The sequence below is a fragment of the Piliocolobus tephrosceles genome, chromosome 6 (genome assembly GCF_002776525.5).
Source record: "Piliocolobus tephrosceles isolate RC106 chromosome 6, ASM277652v3, whole genome shotgun sequence".
Taxonomy (NCBI): Eukaryota; Metazoa; Chordata; class Mammalia; order Primates; family Cercopithecidae; genus Piliocolobus; species Piliocolobus tephrosceles.
In genome coordinates, this window is record NC_045439.1 from 97,371,063 (window position 1) to 97,377,300 (window position 6,238).

A 6,238-nucleotide genomic window follows, 5' to 3' on the forward strand; every position below is an offset into this window, starting at 1 on the left:
TTTTCAACTGCTTTTTTCCCCTTCTCTTTAAGAGATAATAAGGATTCCCCTTTTTAATCTGCTAAGATGGGAAATGATTAAAATGTTTTCTAAAATTAGGCCAACATTAAATTTGTTTATTAATTGCCCACTTCGTGCTGGGTGTTCTGCTAGCATCTGAGAAGTATATAGCAATGATTAAAGTAAGAATGGTGATAAAGTTTTTATTATATTTTTTAAAACTAAGCAAATAAATAATATGACATATGACAATGTTTTGAATAAAAATGGAAGAAGATAGAGATTGGTAGCTACTATTTTAAAGAATATGTTTAAGAATGTTCTATCTGATCAAAATGACATTTAGGCAGGCATCAGAAGGAAGTGAGAAAATGAGCTATATGGACACATGCAGGAAGCACTCTCCAGGCAATGGAATTGGCAAGTGCAAAGTCCCTGTGGCAAAAATAAGTTGGTCAGAATGGTGAAGGGATGGCAAGTAACAGTGTAAGTGGGGTTCTATAAAGTCAAAAACACAGCAGCATGTCTGACCAGACAGGTTCTAAATAATCAGATGCTTCATTCCAGGGTCTTGGGGGCCATGGCTAGAACTTTGCAGTTTTATTCTGAAACAGATAAAACTCTGGAGAGCATGACTTATTTTTTAATAGGATCCTCTGGCTTATTTGTGGAAGATAGAGTATAAGAGAGCAAAATTAGAAGCAAACTAATGGTTAGAGGGCTCTTGTGTAACGCCAGATGAGAGAGGATAGGGGCTTGGTCAAGTAAGAAAAGTTTGGGGCAGGGCACCATGGCTCACACCTGTAATCCTGGCACTTTGGGAGGCCGAGGCAGGTGGCTCACCTGAGGTTAGGGGTTCGAGACCAGCCTGACCAACAAGGTGAAACCCTGTCTCTACTAAAAATACAAAGGTTAGCCAGGTGTGGTTGCAGGTGCCTGTAGTCCCAGCTACCTGGAAGGGAGGCTAAGATAGGAGAACTGCTTGAACCTGGGGGGCAGAGGTTGCAGTGAGCCAAGATCATGCCACTTCACTCCAGCCTGGGCAACGGAGCGAGATTCCATCTCAAAAAAAAAAAAAAAAAAGGTTTGGATTCTGGACAAATGGAGAATATCCATACTGACAACAAATACTTTTATAGCACTTACTATCTGCCAGGCACTCTTCTAAGAGTTTTATAAATATGTACCCATTTTACAGCTTCAACAGGTAGATACTATTATTACCACCATTTTATATGGAGAAACTGAGGTACAGAGAGGTAAAATACCTGCACATGTTTGAAAAGTCTCAGGGAGTTAGATTGGAGGCCAGGAATATCAAACAAGGTCTACCTCTGAAGGTGGTTCAAGGTCACCAGGAGCAAGGACAGGGAGGGAGAGTCCTTGGCATATGGAAACTCAGAAGCGGGAGGTTTACAGGCTGTCTGGGGCCTCACTTTAGAATGGCATGAATGCTTTACCTGGGTATGATTCTAGGGTGTGTTTCTTAGGATAGAAATCTCCACCCTGGCTATGGATACAAGAGGATTCTGTTATTGGTAATAGTGAAGGAGGGGTAAGATTACGTAATTTATTCTTTTGTTACTGTTAGCATTACATTTTAAAGAGTACCTAGGCTCTCTGATCCTGAGAGCTGCAACGTAGTTTTTTATAATAGACAAAAAAGAGAAAGAAGTAGAGTGTCTAGCATTCTTGCTATCTTCTCCCATGATCAGTCCTTAATACTGGATCTGAATTTTCTCTGGCTAAATGGTACAAAAGTATTTTTCTTCTTATTTTTTGTTCATTTGTTTGTTTGTTGAAATGAAGCTCTGCACATTCTTATTGTGATGGCACAGAACACCAATTCATTTTTCCTTGCATAAAACTGTCAACCATATGTCTCTAAAATTCACTCAGCATCTGAACTGCTTCCATACATTTGCCCATTTCCGTCATTTCCCCAAAAGTGAAGTTCTTCAGGCCCCTTACATACTTTTTCTTCATTTCAGTTTTATGTTTAGTTATTTTTGTTTTGGTTTGCAAAATGCTTAGGAAACCAAAGCATGAGAGATCAAGTGAAAGCAGAAAGTACAAAAGAAAATATTGTGTGTTTGTACATTTACAAAACTTCATGCATACATATTTACATATATGTATGCATAAAAATATTCATGTCATATATAATATACTATATGTGTGCACACATGTGTGTATATGTGCATATATTTATGTGATTACTATTTCTAATGTATATAATTGCATACAATATCATACATTTTATGTGATTTTATGTATTCTAATATATGATGAAATACATGCTGTATACAAAATTAAGAATTTTTTCAAAGTCATGGAGAACATATATTGGAGAGCCAGATCCCTGGATCTTGGTGTATAATTATGATTTTTGGTACCCAGAGATAATTGGTTGGTAGGCTGAAAAATCAAGCCTAAGTATTCAGAAATGACTAGGTCAGAATATAAAACAGACAAATCCAAGCATTGGATTAATCAACATACAAATACTTACAAAACACCTGTCATGGGTAGAGAACAATGGCAGGTGCTGTGTTGTGAGGGAGTAAAGAGTGTTATAACAAATGTCCCTTGCTCTGCAGGAGTTCACATTAAAGATAGCGTGATAAGATACCTACATGTCATTACAAACCAAAGCAATGCAGGACAAAATCCATATGAATGATCTAGACAATAAGGTAATTTCAGAGAAAGGAGAATGACTTGACTGAGGGACCAGGGAGGGCTCTGAGGAGGAACTAGGATTTGAGCCTGGGTGTGAATACTGTCTGTTATACACAGGTAGAGAGGGACAGGGATGCCTGCCTATGAGCACTTGTGTCAATTCTCTCTGCCTTTAGGCCACAGCACTGTGTATGGTTTCCTCACACATTCTGGTCAATAGAAATTCCCTCAGTAATCACCAAGGATGCCCAAAATCTCAATCTCAGCTTTACTTCTTCCAAGGACTTGGAATCAAGCTTTTCCTGAAAAAGTTGTATTAGCTGGGGATAGACTAAGGCTGTCAACAGTCTTTTTCTGTATCTTCCCTAAACCAGGTACATAGTAGATACTGTTGGTCTGTTTTTGTGCTGCTGTAAAGGAATACCTGAGGCTGGACAGTTTATAAGGAAAAGAGGTTTAATTGGCTCCTAGTTCTACAGGCTGTACAGGAAGCATGGTGCTGGCCTCTGCTTGGCTTCTGGTGAAGCCTCAAGGAACTTCTACTCATGGCAGAAGGGGTAGTGGGAGAAGGCGTGTCACATGGCAAGAGTGAACAAGGGGATGGAGCACGTGGCACACTCTTTTAAACCACCAGATCTCATGTGCTCTCGGAGTGAGAGCTCACTCATTACTGCCAGGAGGACACCAAGCCACTCATGAGGAATCTGCCCCCATGACAAAAATGCCTCCCACCAAGGCTCTGCTCCAACATTGGGGATTACATTTCAACATGAGGTTTGGAGGGAAACATCCGAACTGTATAAGATACTTAGCAAATGTTTAGTTAATGCAAAAATACATTCCCATTTAACTTGAAGTCTTTAGAATTGCTCTCTCCATCTCTAGTAAGCCACATAGTTTGATCTATTGCACTGAACACCGTACTAGATACATTACTAAAATTATTTCTCAGTGACCAGCTATTCACTGGAACCAGAATCCCTTCCTAATTGCAGTCTTATTGGCTAGGTATTGGCACTGCACTTAGCTGAATTGTCACCTCCCTCATCAGGGTGCACTGCCATAAATGGACAGATGGCCGTGGGTTCAGGGCTGCTGTTTCCCTGAGTCTGAGTGTTTCTTGCCAACCAGGATTGCAAGGAAGTCTGGATTTTTTTTTTTTTTTTTTTTTTTTTGTGATTATTTTCGTCTCCATGCCTAATGCTAAGCCTGCTCAATATCAACAATGCCTAAACTGCTAAATATTACACAATGGCTATCCGGTGCATACTAAAAGATAACTTCAGTTCCTAGCTTGGTTTTTCAAAGCTATCATTATCAAGTCATAGTTTCCTTGTGGGTGACTGTTTTAAATGGCAGGAATGACTTGAGCTATGCAAAGAGACATGAGCATCCCCAAAATGTCTCAAGTGTGGTGAGTCTGTGGAAGAGAAATTTGAATAAAGCAGAGGTCCTCAATCTCACTGGAATCAACACTTCCCATTTATGACCAATATTTGCCATTTCTCCTTTATTATCCTAAAATAAAAAGCAAAGGTGATATAATATTTGACATAAATAGTTTCAGAGTATCAACATTGTCCTCTAACTGTAATATAAAAAGATAGTATGATAAACTGCTATAAATTAAATTTGTGACTGATCAAACACAGTTCACTTAATATATACTGTCCTAAGCAGCCAGATCCTTACTTTTCTCCTTGGAACCCCAGTTTATTCCCAAGGTATTTTGTACATCAACTCTTGTTTTCCTTTTAGCCCTATATTTGAAACTTCTATTGAATACCAGCTACACACCAGACACTGTGATAGGCAATAATATAAGAGTTAATGTCTCCCACACCGCTGATATGGAAATCAACACGTTAACCCAGTTTTCCTAGGCTGTATTATGAATAGGCAGCCAAACAAAGTTTCAAAAGCAAATATACCTGTTATTTCTGCTGTCACAAACATGAAAGCAGTTATGGGTGAGGTGGTCACTGGCAGGGAGTCTGAGGGAGGTTTCTGAGGGGCGGGGTTGGTGTTCTCTGTCTCACGTGGTTGGTTACATGAGTATGCTCCGTTGGTTGAAGTTCAGTGAGTTTCATACTTATGATTTGTGCTATGTGAACTTTTCTTTATGTATGTTGTTCTTCAATAAAAGCTCACTCCAACGGCAGGGAAAGAAGCAAATCTATCTAAATCCAACAGTTTCCTTTGCCTGAAGCCAGATTTCAATGAATCTCCACTTCAAATGTCAGATCCCCTTCTTAGCATGCTTTTTGTCATTTTATTAGCACTGGCCTGCTTTGCAAGGGCAGCTCTTTAGACCCTTGTTTACTGAGAGCTCTTGGCGGAAACCAGGACTCCTCTCGAGGGGTAGGGATAAGAGGAATTACAGATATTGATCCAAATCTGAGTTCTACAGGCGACCCTTTCCCATCCTGCCAAACCCCGATGTGACGTTTTCATTCGGCGTCACGACGCTTCATTAGACATCACATTCATTCTATGGCACAGGTTCTGAAGAAGAACTCAACTTCAGTCCCATGGAGACCACCAAATGAGGAACCTTGTCGCAGGAAAGAAAGTAACCAGGAAGTGAGTTTTGGTGGGAAATGTGTCTTTCAAATTCAAAGCAGTAGATTGGAATGCTATGGATAGCCCAGCCTTAGAATTGAGATGGCCCTCAGAAATTAGAGCACTGAATTTCACTTGAACAACTTTGAAAAGCCTAAACAACAAGGGAATATCTGTATATATATCCTGGCCTGTGCTCTCTCTACGTCCCAGAATGGGGTCAGATGGGCACAGCAGGCCATGGACTGTCCATAGTGTTAGATACCAACGGGGTAGCTATTCAATTATGAATAGTTAGAAAAGAGAGAGAGAAAAAAGAGGAAATAAGTGAAAGACTCTCCACCATACCACTGTCCCTCAAGCCATGGAAAGAGACAATTCTGAAATGGTTGGTGGTCATGGAAAATAGGTTAATGATTTTACAAATTTCCCAGACAGTGAAAAAGTGATACATTTATTTCTAGGCAAGTAGATCAGTTTGCTTCTTTATCATAAAAGGGCTTGAAGAATTCAATGAGGATCAGAGGGAAAAAAAATGCTTAAAGAAATGTTGCTTTCAAAGTTGTATTTAAAAATCACACATACTCTTCTATATTTTATAAGCCATTAAAAGGCTTTACAAGGGTAAATTTAAACATTCCAATTAGTCATCTTACAAGCTGACTTTAGAATATAAAGTATACGTAAGATTTAATTTCATTTTATTTCTCAACCTTATAATGGTCGAAAGAAACAGATACTGTGGGGTGAAGTAAAATCTTTGAACCATACAGTAAAATATGAGGCTATAATGAACTATTTTTTTAAACCTGGTGTTTACCAAGCATAGAGCTATGTTGGTACTGAGCTGGCTTTATGTTTCTTTAGCCAGGCACTATGATAGAGACTGTGTTACATTTTTTCCTTTAATCCATACTCTAATCCTATGTGGTAGATAGTAAATTGTGCTTTTGAAATAAGGGTACTAGACTAGGCACAGTGGCTCACACCTGTA